The sequence below is a fragment of the Narcine bancroftii genome, chromosome 8 (assembly GCF_036971445.1).
Source record: "Narcine bancroftii isolate sNarBan1 chromosome 8, sNarBan1.hap1, whole genome shotgun sequence".
Lineage (NCBI taxonomy): Eukaryota > Metazoa > Chordata > Chondrichthyes > Torpediniformes > Narcinidae > Narcine > Narcine bancroftii.
Window position 1 is genome coordinate 136,192,767 of NC_091476.1, and position 19,155 is coordinate 136,211,921.

The window sequence follows — 19,155 nt, forward strand, 5'->3', positions numbered from 1 at the left end:
GATTCCTGGTCCCATTTCTTATGTTCTCAGTTATTTACAGTGATGACAACTTGAGCCTGACAATCCTTTAGCTCTCAGTTTCAGGTGTCGTTAGATTTTAACAAGAGCCTTGTACCTTTGTTCGGTGAAGGGAAGGAGAAACTGCCTGGATTAGAGGCTTTGGCTGCACTTCTCTACAAGTTGCCAGGAGCACGTTCTGTGTCTGTTTGCTTTCCCAGAACACTTAAGCTACTGGTAAATGTGATCAAACTATCCTCATTAAATTCAACGGAATTCAGGTACAGTGTTAAGAAAGTGAAGGGAGGGAAGGTTAGGGGAGACATCAGGGGTGAGCTTTTTAACACAGAGAGTTGTGGGTGCCTTGCCAGGGATGGTAGTGAAGACTGAAACATTAGGGGCACCTTAGAGCATCTTAGACAGGCACGTAGATGGGAGTCACGTGATGGAGTAATGGTCGGCTGGCCAGCCCTCTCCAGAAAAGAAGAAATAAAGTGAAGAAAATACGTTCAAGAAATACAAAACATAACAAATAAAAAATAAAGTTGTAGAGAAAAGAAAGAAAATGGTACCCAAGAAGGAAAAAGTAAAAACAATGGGAAAAAAGAAGAAGAAAAGACACCAGAAGAGAAAGGAGAAGGCCTTACCAACATGAAGAAACAGGGAGCCATCTTGGAGAAGAGAGCCCATTCTCCAAGGTTGGTGACGACCCCGCCGAGTCGTGACCCCCTGACCGCTGGACTGCAAAAATGGCTCTTTGAGCCAAACAAGTGCACAGTGCGCTTACTAAGGAAAAGGAGAACACCAACGGGAGAGGGGCTTAGCCGAGGAGCGGGCAAACACAACGCGACCAGCTGAGAGATGCCCGACACCAGGGCTCTCAGCTGGAAGAAGAGGAAAGCGACAGGAAAGGGACTGAAAGGAAAGAAGAGCAGCAGCAGGAGGCCCAACAGATGAGTACCCCAGAAGAAGAGGACTAATAGCAAGAAGCCAGAAGCCCAGCAAAGTGAGACAAGCAACTCATCAGGAAAGTCAGAAGAGAAGAGAAGAAGACACAAACATAGGTGCAGACACAGAAGAAGAGGAAGAAGAAGACCAAGATCTGCACAGAGAAATAGAAGGTAAAACGGATGGACAGAATATAGATTTAAAAAATTTCAAGAACAAATAAGAGCATTAAAAGAATGGTTGAGATTAGAATTTAGTGAAATGAAAATAAAAATGAAAAGTACAGAAAAAAAAGTGAATAGAATAGAGCTGGTCATGACAGAAATAGGGAAAAGATTAGAAAATGTGGAAGAATGAGAAACGGCTGTAGAAATGGAAGTGAATGACTTAAGAAGAAAATTGGAAGAAAGTGACAAAAAAGTTAAAGAGTCACAAGAGTTGTTATCTCAGAAAATTGATATGATGGAAAATTATAGTAGGCGAAACAACATAAAAATAGTGGGCCTGAAGGAAGATGAAGAAGGCACAAATATGAAAGAATTTATAAAAGAATGGATCCCAAATGTCCTGGGAATGACAGAAATACAGGAAGGAATGTAAATAGAAAGGGCTCACAGAACACTAGCTCCAAAACCACAGACACATCAAAAACCAAGATCCGTTTTAGTAAAATTTTTGAGATATACGACAAGAGAAAATATACTGGAGCAGGCAAGGAATAAAATTAGAGAAGACAATAAACCATTGGAATACAAGGGTCAAAAAATATTTTTTTATGCAAACATAAGTTTTGAACTTTAAAAGAAGAGGAAGGAGATTAATACAGCAAAATCGATCCTATGGAAAAAAGGTTATAAATTTATGTTAAGATATCCAGCTGTGTTCCCAGTGGAGCAAAACAGACTGTTTTGTCCCTGCAGGACAAAAGGAGAGATGAAGAGATGTAACAAGAACAAAGAAAAGACGATAAAATACATATAAAGATGTAAAAATAATGTATATGTAAGAACTAAAGAAGAGAAAGAGAAGGGAAGAAAGGAAGTAAGGGGGAAAAAATAAGGTGAGCTTTGTTATATGTGAAAAAAAAGTCTTTTCGGGGGGGTTGGGTGGGAGAGAATAACCATCACTGCAAAATCAGTTGACGCTTGCGAGCGGGTTGCAATCCAAATGGAGAGGGGAGTTGTGCTTGCCTGGCAAGGGATAAGGGGCAACTCAGAGAGGGGGGGCATTTGGGGTAAGGGAATACTGGATGTGGGAGTTGTTGAAGTATTTTATGTTTTAAATGTGTTGTCATATATTGTGTTTAAAAAGGGAAAACAGAGATGAAAATGGGGAAAAGGGGGTTGTGGTGGTGAGGAAGCAGAAATGAGGTGTAAACAAGGGTATGAGATGGCCATGTTGAATTATATGACTATAAATATTAATGGAATACATAACCAAATTAAATGAAAGAGGCTATTAAATTTCCTGAAAAAAGAAAAAATAGACATAGCATTTGTGCAGGAAATGCATCTAACTGAAGTGGAACATAATAAATTAAAGAGAGACTGGGTAGGGCACATAGCAGCAGCATCATATAATTTAAAAGCTAGAAGTGTTGCTATATTAATTAATAAAAATGTACCAATCAAAATAGAGGAGGAAATAATAGATCCAGTAGGGAGGTATGTAATGATAAAGTGTCAGATATATTCAGAATTTTGGAATTTGTTCAGTATATATGCACCTAATGAAGAGGATCAAAAGTTTATGCAAGATATTTTTTTAGAAGATTGTAGATATGTAAGGGAATATATTGATAGGAGGGGATTTTAACCTTAATTTGGATCCAATGTTGGATAAAACTGGACAAAAGACAAGCAAAAAGAATAAAGTGGCCAAATGTATGGTTAAATCAATGCAGGAAATGAAACTTATGGATATATGGAGGAGGCAGCACTCAAGGGAAAAGGAATACTCATATTATTTGAGTAGGCATAAAACATACTCAAGGATTGATATGCTTTTGTTGTCGGCCCATATTCAAGGGAGAGTTAAGAAAACTGAATATAAAGCTAGATTGCTATCTGATCATTCACCCCTGTTATTAGCAATCATCTGGAAGACATCCCACCAAGAACATAAAGATGGAGGCTAAACTCCAGGCTACTTAAAAGGCAGGAATTTAGAGAATTTATTGAACGCCAAATTAAAATGTACTTTGAAATAAATACGGAATAAGTGAAAGACAAATTTATATTATGGGAAGCAATGAAAGCCTTCATTAGAGGACAGATAATAAGTTATGTAACTAAGATGAAAAAGGACGACAATCGGGAAATAGAGCAGTTGGAAAGGGAGATAGTAAGTACAGAAAAGGAATGAGCAACAAGGGATGATATAACAAAAAGAGAATTGGTGGACAAAAAAATAAAATATGAAACATTACAAATGTATAAGGTGGAGAAGAACATAATGAAAACAAAGCAAAAGCATTATGAACTAGGAGAAAAAACACACAAAATATTAGCCTGGCAACTTAAAACAGAACAAGCTAAATGAACTGTATTGGCATTAAGGAAAAAGGACAAACAAATTACATATAATCCAATGGAGATTAATGAGAACTTTAGGGAATTTTATGAACAATTATACCAAACTGAGAATGAGGGGAAAGATGATAAAATAGTAGAGTTTTTAGCTAAAATTGAACTGCCAAAATTGCAAGAAGAGGAACAAAACAAACTGATAAAATTATTTGAAATAGAGGAAGTACAGGATATATTAAAAAAGCTGCCAAACAATAAAATTCCTGGAGAGGATGGATTCCCAATAGAATTCTATAAAACATTTAAAGAGTTATTAATTCCTCCTCTCCTGGAAGTAATGAATCAGATAGAAGAAACATAAAACTTGCCAGATTCATGTAAGACAGCAATAATTACGGTAATACCAAAGACGGGGAAGGATCCACTAACACCAGCATCATATAGAAAAATATCTCTACTTAATTCAGATTATAAGATAATAGCAAAATTATTAGCAAACAGATTGGCCGACTATGTACCAAAAATAGTAAAACAAGATCAAACTGGATTTATTAAAAAAAGACGAACAGCGGACAATGTCTGTAAATTTATTAATCTAATTCATGAAGTCAAGGAAATAAGAAGCCACAGTGGCTATTGCTTTAGACGCAGAAAAAGCCTTTGACAGGGTAGAATGGAATTATTTATTCGAAATATTACAGAGGTTCAATCGACCAGAAAAATATATTAATTAGATTAAAGCATTATATAAGGGACCATTGGCGAAGGTGACAGTAAATAGATATATATCAAACCAATTTAAATTAAGTAAGTCAACTAGGCAGGGATGTCCACTATCTCTCTCACTGTTCGCTTTAGCAATAGAACCATTGGCAGAACTGATAAGAACGGAAAATAAAAGGGATAAAAATAAAGGAGAAGGAGTATAAAATCAGTTTATTTGCAGATGACATCATAGTATACTTAACAGAACTAGAAATATCAATAAAAGAACTACATAAGAAATTGAAGGAATATAGAGAAATATCGGGGTACAAGATCAACAAAAATAAAAGTGAAGTGATGCCAATGAGTAATGTGGATTATACAGAATTTAAAAAAGAATCACCATTTAAATGGCAAACACAAGCAATCTGGTATCTAGGTATTAGGTTAGATAATAATTTAAGCCACTTGTACAAATTAAATTATCAGCCACTAATAAAGAAATTGCAGGAAGACTTAGAGCATTGGAAAGAATTACCGCTAACGTTGATAGGGAGGGTAAATTGCATTAAAATGAATGTCTTCCTAAGGATACAATACTTATTTCAATTGTTATCAATTCCCTTAACAGAGAAATTCTTTAATGAACTAAAGAGAATAATAAGGAAATTTTTATGAAAAGGGGGGGAATCTGAGGATAGTGTTAGATAAATTTACAGAAAGGTACAACCAAGGTGGTTTGCAGTTACCAAACTTTAAAAATTATTATAGAGCAGCACAATTAAGGTATTTATCAGATTTTTATCAGACAAGGGGAAAACCAGATTGGACTAAGATAGAGCTAGATAAAATAGGGGAGAAGGTACCGGAACATATACTTTATAAGTGGGATGAAAAGCTGGTATGATATAAAAGCTCACCAGTATTGCATCATTTACTCAATATATGGAAGAAGATTCACTTAGAAAGGAAAAAAACAAATTACCAACTACCAAAATTATTATTGATGCAAAATCAGCTAATCCCTTTTACAATAGATAACGTTTTCTGTAGAGAATGGGAGAAAAAAGGAATTAAAAGAATAGAAAATTGTTTTTTGGGAAATAATTTATTAACATTTGAACAAATGAAGTACAAATATGGAATAACTCATGGTACAATGTTTGCATACCATCAACTGAAAGCCTACTTAAAGGATAAATTGGGAAACAGACTGAGGTTACAAGAAGGAAGCAGCTTTGAATATGTGATTACAGACACAATGATAATTAAGAGATTTATAACGAACATGTACATCAAGCTGCAAGTGAAGGAAAATGATGAAATATGCTATAAACCCAAACAAAAGTGGGAAAAAGATTTAAACATAAAGATAAAAAATGAAACATGGGAAAAGTTATGTTCTGGAACAATGAAGAATATAATAAACACAAGGTTACGCATGATACTGTATAATTGGATGCACAGGTTATAAATCACGCCCCAAAAGTTTTTTAAAAATGGGATCCAACATTATCAGATAGATGTTTTCACTGTAAGAAGGAAATGGGAACAACAGTACATGCAATTTGGGCATGTGAGAAAGTGAAAAAGTTTTGGGAAGATCTAAATCAGGTATTAAATAAACTCACAAAAAACAACATACCAAAAAATCCAGAGATCTTTCTTCTAAGTAATATAAGAAGTAAAGAATCAGGCCTGGATGAAGCACAAAAAAGATTTATTATGATAGCCTTAGCTGTAGCAAAAAAATGTATAATGTCAACTTGGAAATCGGAAGAGAGCCTGAGAATACAGCAAAGGTACTTGGAAATGAATAAATGTATTCCATTGGAAAAAAATAACATTTAATTTTAAAAATAGGGTCACATTGTTTGAACAAATTTGGGAGCCGTACATGGAAAATAACAGAGAAGGCTTGCCTTGGACCTCTACCCCCTAAAATGATAAGAAGACAAAATGACTAGTGTGTAAAAGAAGAAGACACATTTTTCTTGTTCATTTTCGTTGTGTGATGACATTGTTTAATGGTTTTATTGTATTGGGTATGTTGAATGTTCATTGGTTTTGGAGGGGGTGGGACGTGGGGATGGAAGGTAGGGGTGAAAAAAGGGGAAAAAATGCCACTGTGTATATTTAAGAGGGAAATGTTTGTATTTTGGTTGATATGGTTCACAGTGTGAAAAATAAAAAATTATTTAAAAAAAATACAGGCACGTAGATGAAAGAAAAATAGAGGGTTACGGGGTAGGGAGGGTTTAGTCCTTTTTTTAAGGAATATGTGAGTCAGCACAACGTCAAAGGCCGAAGGGCCTGTAATGTGCAGAGGTGTTCTATGTTCTAAAACTTCTGAGCAAATCGGTTTAAGTCACTCATTGAGATGTTTTAACATTAAATTCTCATGGGATATACAACTCATCCAGTCAAAATATGCTCAAAAACTAAGGCGGAAGAGCAAATATTAAAAAGTTGAAATATTAACACAGACCAGAACTAGGGTACACGGCCTCAAGATTCAGGGTCGTGGATTTAGGATGGAGATGAGGAGGAACTACTTTTCCCAGAGGGTGGTGAATCTATGGAATTTGCTGCCCCTTGAAGCAGTGGAGGCCACCTCAGTAATTCTTTCATTGCCCAGATCTGAATCCATTCTGTTATAGTTACTGCCATTAACTTTTGCTCCATTGATAAACTCTCCCTTCAGGTTGGGACTCTTCCTATTAATTAGCAGTACACTCAATTTAGCTTCTGTTACATCGTTGATCCCTAAGAAGTGCCATGAATCAATTTAATCCCGTTAAAACAAAATGATTTCATAGGTAGGTCAATCCATTATAAATGAGAAGATGATTGGTTAGAATTGTGGTCAGTGCAATGCTATTACAGCGCCAACGATCCCGGTTCAAATCTGGCGATGTCTGTAAGGTATTTGTAAGTTCTCCCCATGTCTGCGTGAGTTTCTTCCAGGTGCCTTCAAAATGTATGGGAGGGGTTGTAGATTATTTGGGTGTGGCACAGGCTAGTGGGCTGAAAGGACCTGTAACCGTGCTGAATGTCTAAATTTTAAAAATTAATACTTTAACTATTTCTATAAAAGGATTGTGTCATATATTTTGGAAACTTTAAATATGTAAATGTATTTATAGTTCCTTGGAATGTTACCAAGTAATTATGTCCTCTGCCAAAATAACAGATAACTAATTTTACAGAATCCTTACTGTAATTATACATTTTTAATTCCAGGACTGAATGCCTCAATTTGGATTTCTCCATTTGTTACAAATTCATATTCACAAAATTTCCAGTAAAAAGAGATGCCTTTAAAATCCTGAACAGTTTACAGAGAGCAAAAAATAACTTGCTTTTATAAAGCGTTAAAAAAAAGAGCAGGCCTTGCAATATCTCTGGGGAGAGAGAAATGCGAATGCATCCAATCGATATCCTTTATGACACCAATGTGTTTAATATCTAAGTTTAGTATTTGTGATCTATGGAGGTATTGTTAAAATATTTATATATCCTTGGAAAAGCCTGATAGATATAAAATTACATTTGACACACTGTATCTTTGAGTTTTCTTAATAGATCAAAAATGAATGAAAAAATAATTATAAATAACTAAGCATAAGTATTGGCTGTATCTTTCAATATTTTTTTTAAATTTAGACATTCAGCACATTTGGAAGATGTTACAGAACAAAGTTGAGAAACACACCAATGGATGCTGAATTAGTGAATAATTAAATAAATAAAAGACAAAGGTATTGATCATGGACATCACTAGGTCCAGGGACGACCTCCCTCCACTACACATTAATAGCTCGGTAATGGAGAGAAGGAGAGAGACTGTCGGAAGGGTGTCCTCCATGAACGTGTTGGGGACAGGAGCAACTACCCTTCAGGGATGGGGAAACCAGTCAGGGGCCACTCGCCTGCTGTTCCCAACGTGTTCATGGTGCACACCCATCTGACAGTCTCTCTCCTTCGTTCTCCCATTCAGTCCTCATGTTCCCTACTTTCTACAGCCTTGTGGACAGCGATCGTAGATCTCCAGATATGGTTCGACCTAAAAGGGGAGGCAGGCCTCTTCAGCCCGGTTAAGCAACCTGCATAGGAGAAGGACACTCCGATATAAAACCTATGACCCAAAGACCTCGCTGCCACATCCCAGCTTGCTTGGCCACGGCACACGAACCATGGGTGTAAAGGGTGGGGCCAGTACTGCGCACACTGCACTCCATCTAAAAGCTCCTTTGCTCAGGCCCGAGGACATGTCCACGTCCTCCCCCTCAAAATATGCACACAAACTCAAGCTAGCATGCTGGAACATCAGAACCATGCTAGACAAGGCTGACAGCCACCGACCTGAACGTCGGTCTGCCCTCATCGCAGCAACCGTGCCTCCCTGTCCCGCATCGGACTTGTTAGTCACCAACGAGCCTGCAGCAGACATGGACATACCCCTCCATAAATCTTAGTCCACGAAGCCAAGCCAAAGAAGAAAAATAAGAAGAGAAAGAAAGAGTAGAGAGAGTAGAGAGCACCAAGTTCCTTGGAGTACATTTAACAAGTGACCTATTCTGGACTCACATCTATCTCCTCACTTGTCAGGAAGGCACAACAGCAAGTGCATTTCCTGAGAATACTGAGGCAGTCAAGACTATCAGCCACCATCATGTCAACTTTCTACAGGAGCTCTATTGCATCATAGTGTGGTATAGTTGCTGCAGAGAGATGATTGGAGGTCAATCCATATGACCATAAGAGCATCAGAGAGGATTAGTGGGGCCTACTACCCCTCCATCGATGTGATCTAGTGGGATTGTTGTTTGAAGAGGGCTCACAAAATTGTTAAGGACCCCTTCCATCCTGCACACAACATTGCACTCCCATCAGAAAAGAGATACAGGAATATCGGAACCCTGTGTGTATGTATGTTTTCATGTTTTCGTACTGAGGACCGGAGAACACTGTTTCATCAGGTTGTACTTGTACCATCAGATGATAATAAACTTAAACTGTAAACTTGAACTTGAAACAAGTACGAAGAGAAGGGTGGGAGTGAATACTGACATGGAAGGCAATATTATTTTTTTTGGCACTTAATCTTAATTGAAATTTCTTAATGTTGTTTCCAAGGCTTTTAGAGTCTCTCAACCGAATCCTAACAAGGATTCTGACATACCCACGATTACCTCCCAACTCTTCGATTAAAAAAAAATGATCCAACTGGATAATTGCAAACCAGCCTGATTGACTTCATTTCCATGCACAATAACACGATTTAATTCAGTTCTGGTATCTTATTTTAGTAAATGGATTTTACCCTCTTGACCCTCCCAGTACACATTGCTTCCTCTGTTTGATTTACTCTCTGAATATCCAGCTGCTAATATATTAGCAATGAAAACACATCAGGAAAATGAATATTGTAGAAAAGGCCAGAAGTTCCACAATCAGAAATGGAGCGGATGAGATGTCCACAGCAAGGGAGAAGAATCCATCCAGAACAGCTGCCCAAAGTAACAACTGAATGCACTAGATGACTAGATTGGGTCACCTTCAGGAGACTTTATTCAAGTCAATCAAGTCAAGTTTTTTCTTTCTTTCTTTGGCTTGGCTTCGCGGACGAAGATTTATGGAAGGGTAATATTCACGTCAGCTGCAGGCTCATTTGTGGCTGACAAGTCCAATGCAGGACAGGCAGACATGGTTGCAGCAGTTGCAAGGGAAAATTGGTTGGTTGGGGTTGGGTGTTGGGTTTTTCCTCCTTTGTCTTTTGTCAGTGAGGTGGGCTCTGCGGTCTTCTTCAAAGGAGGTTGCTGCCTGCCGAACTGTGAGGCACCAAGATGCACGGTTTGAGGCAATATCAGTCCACTGGCGGTGGTCAATGTGGCAGGCACCAAGAGATTTCTTTAGGCAGTCATCTGATTCCACAAGTGCAACCCGATGCAACAGCGTTGTCCGACCCTTGGTACATATACAAACAATACAATTGGGTATGCAGGACAAATATACATTTATACAATAAAAATTCATAGAAACAAATATATAAATAAATTCTATTTAGTCTCGGATGGTTAATGTGAGAAGTTCTTTTGGTCTATCTCCATTCTCACTGTACATGGCGAGAAGCTGTTTCTCAGCCTGGTGGTGCTGGCTCTGATATTCCTGCATCTCTTTCCCCACAGGAGCAGCTGAAAGATGCTGTGCCAGGGATGAATGGGTCCTCAATGATTTTGAGCACCCTCTTCAGACAACGTCCCAGTATATCATGTCAATGGGAACTCCAGTGATCCTCTCCGCCACTCTTATGGTCCTGAGATTGACCTCCAATCCATTTCTCTGCAGCAACTGTACCATATTCTGATGCACCCGGCCAGGATACTCTCAATGAGAATTCCTGTAAAAGGTGGCCAGTAGGCATGCCCACTTAATTCTTCTCAGGAAGTGCAATCACTGTTGTGCTTCCCTGACAAGTGGGGAGATGCTGTGTGTCCACAATAGGTCACTTGTTAAGTGAACTCCAAGGAACATGCTGATGTCCACTCTTTCCACTACAGAGTTATTGATGAGTAGTTGAGGGTGGTTGTTCCTGGTCCTCCTGAATTCCATGATCATCTCCTTCATCTTGTCCTCGTTGCGATTTAGGTTGTTACTCTTGGTCCATATCACAAGATATTCCACCTCTTCTCTGTAGTAGGACTCATCATTGTTGCTGATGAGGCCAATTACTGTTGTGTCATCTGTAAACTTGATGATACTGTTGGAGTTTAATCTGGTGATCAATCACGGGTCAGTAGCATGAACAGGAGCGAGCTGAACGCACAGCCCTGAGGAGCACCTATGTTCAGCGTAACAGTGCTTGGCGTTCTTTTACTGACCCAGACAGACTGTGGAATTTCCTTGCTGTGGTTTTATTGCAGCCAATGAATGAGATCTAGTTCCTGTAGAACTTTAAAGATAATCTTCATCCCTCTCAATGCATTTTTCTAGGAAATAAAGGAGAAGTTTGCCAATGCTGGAGTTCAATGCAATATACAAAAGTGCTGGAGAAACTCAGCAGGTCACAACATCCATAGGAATCAAAAAGCAGTCGATATTTCAGACCTGAGCCCTGGTTCAGTTGGCAAAAATTAGGCAGATACCTGAATAAGAAGGTGAGGGAGGGGAAGGATGGGGGCAGAGGGATGCAGGTAGGAGGGGGAAGAAGAGAAAGGAGTGCTGAACTGAGAGCGAGAGTGGGCAGAGGGCTGAGAAAGATGCCCTCTGATAGGGGAAAGGAAAGGGGTGGGGAGCTAAAGGAAGGAAATGAAATAGGGATGAGGGAAAGAGAGAGAATGAGGGAGGGGTCTGAATGGAAATTGGAGTCCATACTTATGCTGTTGGAGAATGACAAGATAAAATGTAAATTTTCAAATTTAAATTTAGACATACAGCATGGTAACAGGCCATTTCAGCCCATTGATCTGTTCCGCCCAATTTCCACCTAATAAACCTACAAACCCCGGTACCTTCATAAGGTGTTGCTCCTACGATTTGTGGGTATTCTCAACAAGGCAGTTCCGGAGGCCATGGACAGACACATTAATGTGGCAAAGGGGAGTGGAATTAAAGTGGTTTGACCATTGGAAGATCCATGCTGGAAAATCACTTTTCAAGGGAGAAATTCAGAATCAGAATCAAGTTTTTTGTCATGAACATGTGTCCCAAAATTTGTTTTGCAACAGCAGTATTGTGCATTACAGGTGCAAAATTGCTCTAAATTACAATTCCATAAATGCAAGATTTTAAAAATAAATAAATAATAATTACAAAGAAGAGAAAAAAAGTGAGGTAGGGTCCGTAGATTGCACTGGTGTTTGCTTTTTCTGTTCATTAGCCTCTCAGTAAATTAATTTTATTTGCTGTAAAAAAAACAGTTGGTTTGCTATAAACCATCTCCAACTTGCAACGCACAAATGTGCTGGAGAAACACAGTAGGTTATGCAGCATCCTTAGGAAGTAAAGAGAAACCAAGGTTTCAGTGCTGGGTCCTTTGTCAGGTATAAACAAAAGCAGACAGCCATCTGAATTAAAAAGGTGGGAGAAGAGAAAGGAGGAGATCAAAAATGGAGGAAGGGGCAGGGGGAGGAGTACAAGGTAACAGGTAAGAGGTCATAGATGAAGAGAGGTGGCAGGGTGTATTATGAAGGGTGTTGGCTATCACGTGACAGCACTGCCCACGACTTGTTCGGAGAATACACCACCTGCTAATCAAGGTTTGGCCCTGCCCCACCCATTAGTGCACACCTTGCCATTGGCCAATTTAAATTCATTTGTACTTGGCCTTGGGCCATTGGCTGTTGTAATCAGATTAACCCTGCTGGCACTGAGCCATTGGATCACTGTGAATGACCTGGGCTGGACCCCCCCAGCCCTCCAGCACTATAAAGGGCACCACATATGCTCAGTTCTTTCTCTTTTGCCATCTTGGGACCACCCTGCTTCTCTCCAGACCTAGAACTGTGGAATGGTGCTGGAGAAATTGTTGGTAATGCGTGCATTCTTATAGGGTTGGGAACATGTTTGATTAATGTCCCGAGTAGTATTGAGCTGTGTCTGCACTGAGCCAAGGGGTGGTGGGTATCATATTGATTTCTCCTTGATTATTTTATACCCAGTTCATTGTGCATGTTTCATCCCTGCAGCGACTTTCCCACACTCGCATAAATTGTGCACGTGTTTTATTGCTGCTACTACTTTCCCACGTTTGTTATTAATTGTCGGCGTTTGTTTCATTGCCATTCCACAGCTGCTGTAAATTGTGCATGTGTGTTGCACTGTGGCCATTTTCCCACATTTACCTTCTGTAAATTAAATCCTTTACTAGCAAACTATGTGTCCAGAGTCCCTGCCTTTGAGACCTACCGAATCTGTTTCCTCACTCACAACTGAGGGTAGACGAGAACAAAACCTGCAGTCATTGGGGAGGGTAGCTTTCTAATAGGAGACGGAAGAAATAGGGTGTGGAGCTGGAGGAAAGAAGCCAGAGGGTAAGAGAAAGACCGAGACATGTTGGGGGGTTAATGGAAACTAGAGAACTCGATTAATGCTGTCCAGTTGAAGAGTGCTGAGACGGAATACAAGCCGTTGTTCCTCCTTTGTGTGGGTAGCCTCAGTTTGGCAGAGCATGAGACCATGGTGTGGGAATGTGGTGTGGGATTGAAATGGTTTGCCACTGGAAGGTTCTTGCTGTTGCAATGGACAGACCATGCTGACCCAAAGGATGAGGTGACCTACTACATGAAGAAAGCTTAAGCAGGTTGGGCTCTTGTTTCAGAGAACCAGTAATGATCTTAGGGAAGCATTGAAGATTCTGAGGGGGATTGACAGGGTCGTAGCTTAGAGGAGACTTTTCCTAGTGGAAGGATCTAGTACTTTCAGAACAAGGGGTTAACTACTTCAGCTAGAGGTGAGGAGGGACATGGAACTTTGGAATTCTCTACTGCAGAGACCTGCGGAGACAGTCATTGAATGTATTCAAGATGGAGATTGACAGATATATGAACAATAAATATGGCAAAGAAAAGGGAAAGAGTGGGAAAGTGTCGTTGAGACAAAAATTGGATCAGAATTTATCTTATTGAATGGCGGAGCAGGATCCACTTCTGTTCTGTTCTACCTTTATTACTAGTTTTCCTGCATTATTTCAGATTTTATCGACAAGTCAATGCATTACACCAGACCTAATATGATCATTCATTCTATCTTACTTCAATAACAAGTCATTGCATATTAGAAACCCATCACTTTTTTAAATTGTTTTGGTATTGCTTGTGTGCTGGTGTTCTGATCACAGTGCCCTTTTTACAGCAACTTCCAACCTTTGAACAAAAGCAAAGCAAGCTCAAGGGGTGGAATAAACCTATTCCACTGCTGTTTTCCAGGTGTGTCTATTCTCACTCCTCCACAGCACCACCTGTTTCATCCTTGTCAATTTAGCCTGTTTCCATTTGCTGCGGTCCCATCAGCTGATGTGCAGTTTTTCAGTGTCTGGCCAATGCCAGAAGGCATTGAGTATTTCTGCATCATTCAGCTGTAACTTCCCTTTCAAGACTCCCAGGATCACATGATGGAGAGCCCGATCTAATTTAATTTTTCTTTTCTTGAGTATATGTCTGTCTCTTTGGGTAAACACTGCATTGACAGTATCCTTTTTATGTTGCAGATAATGTGAATGCAAGGTGACTTCTTAAAGTATACCCAATAACTCCAGCAACATCTTATCTGCCGCAGTTCCTGTGTTCATTACACAAATCATTATTTGTAAGAATTTATAGCTTTATACATGTAAATAATTTGTACCTTTGTAGATAACTTTCATTCCATCTATTTTTTCACCAGCACATAAAAGTTAAAAAACATTACATCATATTTATTGAATAGTCATAGCTATTGAGACCACCAGAGGTGCTATGCTAATTATGTACTTGCACACTGCAACTAAGCAATTAATTCTGAACAGTTTCCCACTTGTCTTTAGATTAAGCCAACAAAGGTGTGATGTTTATGGGAGTTGGTGTATAGTGAGAAATAATGAATGGTCATGTAGCCTGTTTGATACTGGTCTGCACTGAGGCTTGGACAGTTTTGGACCCATTGATTCACATCTTGGCTGTCACGTAACTGATGTAAAATAGAGATAAATTTCTGTGTTTGGACAAATCTGAGAAAAATGTTTCAACCACTGTCACTCTTGATGGATCAAGTGGGAGGGACCGAGGAAGGCTTTGCGCAGTAGGTTCACCCTTCTTGCATTTCTCTTGGAGTGGATGCACAAAGAAGATTAGGTCCATTGTACCTCTTGATGGATGGAATCTGTAGAATGAGTTAGGGAGTTGCTTTCAGCAACTGGGAGGAAGCAGTTGAGAAGGGTCGTACTGATGACTTTCCCAGAGCAGACACTTACAGTAAAGCCCAGAGCAGACACCCACTGAGATCCACAATCAGTCCAAGAACAGAGACCCCCCCCGGTGAGACTCAAGGCAGAGACCCAGAGCAGACACATACAGTGAGATCTAGAGAAGATACCCACAGTGAAGCCCACAGTGAGACCCAGAGTAACCCCCAGAGCAGACACCTACCAAGATCCAGACTAGATATCCACAAAGAGGGGGACTTAGGTCAGAAGCCCAAAGGAGATCATCCCCTCTACATTTCTTTTTTGCAATCTGATTTGTTACTGTTCTTGCTGTTTTTGAAAGCTGACATTTCCAAGTCATAGTGATGCAACATGAAAATGGACACTTTGCTCCAGTCATGTCTGTGCCGACATCAAGCACTTGCTTTCACTAATCCGACACTAATTCCATTTTATTCTCTCCTTTTTCCTGTTAACTCCCCAGATTCTATCCTTTTTTTTGAAACTTTATTTATTAATTTTAACATATGAAAAAAGTAAGTAATTCACGTACAGAAAAAATACAAAATAAAGTAATACAAGTACAAAGTAACATAGTTAATACAATACCAATCTCGGCATCTCCCCCTAACAACTAAAAATTAAGACTAAAAAAACACTATTTTTAACCCCTAAACCCCCCCTCCCCACCCCCACGATAAAGAGTGAAGAATTAATACTATTAGTATAATTTTAAAAAATTAAAAATATATATCTTAAAAAAAGATCGATATATATAAAAAAACAAAAAAAATTAATTAAGTATTAATTATTCATCCAAAAAATTTTATTATATAATAATATATGAAAAAACAAAAACAAAAAGAACTTAAATGAAAAAAAACCAACTAATTAAAAAAAACTAAAAAAAAGAAAACATATATGTAGAAAAAATATATAATAAAAAAAAGTTTTTTTAAAGAAAAAAAATGATTAATTCAAACTTATTTAAATTGTATATAATCAATAAATGGGGTCGACTTTAACTCATAAAAAGACATCTTATCTTGTATAGAAAAAGATATTCTTTCCATAACCAAACAAAACTTCATCTCTGAATACCACCTATCTAAAGACAATACATTTCTATTCTTCCAAGTAATTGCTATACATTTCTTGGCCACTGCCAGCGCTAAGTAAATAAAAGAGATCTGGTAATTATCTAATTCTATATCAATCAACGGTTGCATATTCCCTAATAAAAATATATCAGGGTCTAATACAATATGAAGATTATATAGATTATTAAATACAGATTGAATACCTTTCCAAAATTGTTGTAACCGATCACACAACCAAACAGCATGTAAAAAAGTACCAGAAACCTGATCACAACGAAAACAAAGATCTGACTTACTAAAACCAAATTTTTTAAATTTTTCGGGTGTTATATATAATTGATGTATAAAACTATAATTAATCATCGCCAATCTAGCATTAATCAATTATCGAACACTATTACGGTAGATTTCAGACCAATCTTCTTCAGTTATTGTTAAACTTAAATCTTTTTCCCATTTCATTTTATCTTTATCCCAATCTATTTTACTTTCACTTTCCAACAAAATACGATACAAACCTGATATCAATTAATAAAGATGATTATTCAATATTTAGAAATATTACGAATTTGAAGTGGACGAAACAAATTAAATATTTGGGAATTAATGTTAATGCTGACTACCAAAATTTATATTCACTTAATTATCTTCCTTTAATGAAGAAGATTAAGGCAGATTTAGTTAAATGGAAAGATTTACCTTTGGGTTTATTAGGAAGAATTAATACTATAAAAATGAATATTTTTCCTCATAAACAATATTTATTTCAATCAATTCCTTGTTGTTTACAAAAAAGATTTTTTAAGGATTTATATAAAGTAATTAGGGATTTTTTGTGGAAAGGAAAATTTCCTAGGGTGGCGTTGAAAAAAGTGATGTGGGATTTTCAATTTGGAGGGTTACGGCTACCTAACTTTCAATTTTATTATGAAGCAGCTCAATTTAGATTTCTTAGCGCATTAATGGCCACACAAGATACGCCTAGTTGGGCACAGATAGAATTGACAGTTATTTCTGAAAAATTTTCGAATGAATTTTTATTTTGATGGAATAAAAATTTGTTACAAACTTATGATGTACCAATATTGAAACATTTAATGAATTTATGGACAAGTAAATTACATAAAATGGGATTGAAAAATAAGTGGTTGGGAAGATTACCATTATATAATAATCAACTTGTTCCTTTCACGGTATCTAATACTATTTTGAAACAATGGGAGGAGAAAGGAATACATAATTTATCTAACTGTTTTTTAGAAGGTCATTTTTGTTCTTTTGTAGAATTGCAAAATAGATTTGATATAAGTGGTTATTCTATATTTGTGTATTATCAGTTAAGATCTTTTGTAAAACAGGTATGCGGTCGTCAAATGAATTTACTGTCTGAAACTGATTTTGAGAAATATATGCTCTCATTTCCCAGATTCTATCCTCATTAATATACCTGAAGCAATTTATACAGACCAATAAACCTAACCACCAGTGTGTATTTGAAAGGTGTGAGGGAAGTGGATCACCCAGAGGAAATCTCACACAGTCACCGAGAGAATATGTAAACTCGACAGAGGCAGCAGGAGGGCCAGGGTTCAACCCTGAAACCATAGCTACACCACTCTGCTACCATAAAGAACTTATTATTCTGGATTTTCCCATTGGATCCTTATGATGTATGAACAAATAGGGGTAAAGCAGAAGGATGTAAAAGGGACCTTTTACAGAGAGGGTGAAGGGTTGATAGAAAGAGCTACCAGAAGATTGTGGTGGTACACCACCAGCCTACTGCAAGGGGCAATACCTGTATCTGCAGGAGTGTACCGCCGGCCTACTGCAGGGGGCAACACATATACCTGCAGGAGTGTACCGCCGGCCTACTGCAGGGGGCAACACCTGTACCTGCAAGAGTGTACCGCTGGCCTACTGCAGGGGGCAACCTCTGTACCTGCAGGAGTGTAAGGGGACAGGACAACACCTGGCTGGCTGTCAATCAGTCGGCCTGAAGGGATCAAGCCCCATCCGGTCGGATGTCAATCACCCTCTGGTATATAAGCCTGCGCCGGCCTCCCGAAGTTCACTCAGAGTTACTGCAGCCACAGCCAGCCTGGCTCTGTGGAAGTCTTTGTGAATTAAAGCCTGTTGTACATTCTTTACCTTGTGTGTGTCTGATTCTGGCTAACAGCGCCCCACAAAGATGTGGTAGAGTCAGGGACAAATACACCGTTTTCAGACAGAACTAATCAGAAATGTGATATTGGGTTGTAGTTGATGCATGTTTAATGCACTAAATATTGGTGAAAATCTGCATTTGGATCAGAGATCTGCACAAGTGAGGTGAGTTGTATTTTTGTGGTCCATTAGAATACTGCTCAGAGACATGGTGCCCTTTGGATGCATTAACATGGAAAATCAATAGCAGCTTTATAGAACACAAAAATCTGAAGATGCAGTGATTGAAGTAAAAACACAATGTTGGGGAAACTCAGCAGTTCAAGCAGTGTACTTATATTAAAAAAAATGTAAAGATACATAAGCAACATTTCAGGCTTGAGCCCTTCATCAAAGTAGTAAAAGGTACCCTTCAACAGGCCCAAAACGTCAGTTATTTATCTTTATCTTTGCTATATAAAGTACGCTGGTTGACCTGCTGAGTTTCTCCAGCTTGTATTTTTACTATCAGTTTTATACATGCAGATCACTACTGAAGTTTTGAATACATTATTTGATTTAATAGGATTAATTAACATCTTGCTGTATTATTTAAAATGTTTTGCAAATATCTAGATACATCAATCAATTTTTCTGCATTAAATTATATTCTGGCCAAGTTATTAACCAGCCAAGATAACATCCTTGTGACTGAACTGTAACTCCGGGTATGAAGAAAAGAGTGGATATGCAAATATTTGCAAATATAAATTCCTTAAAACTGTCTAATGTAAGTTTATAATGATTAGATTTCAAGGCCAACAATATA

The 19,155-nt window shown here is 38.2% G+C and overlaps 1 long non-coding RNA gene across 2 annotated transcripts in view; it reads right to left on the reverse strand.

Moving 5' to 3' along the window:
- Nucleotides 1–19,155, reverse strand: part of LOC138741209 (uncharacterized) — a 130,570-nt gene that overhangs the window by 90,182 nt on the left and 21,233 nt on the right. The gene's annotated exons all lie outside the window — the stretch shown is intronic.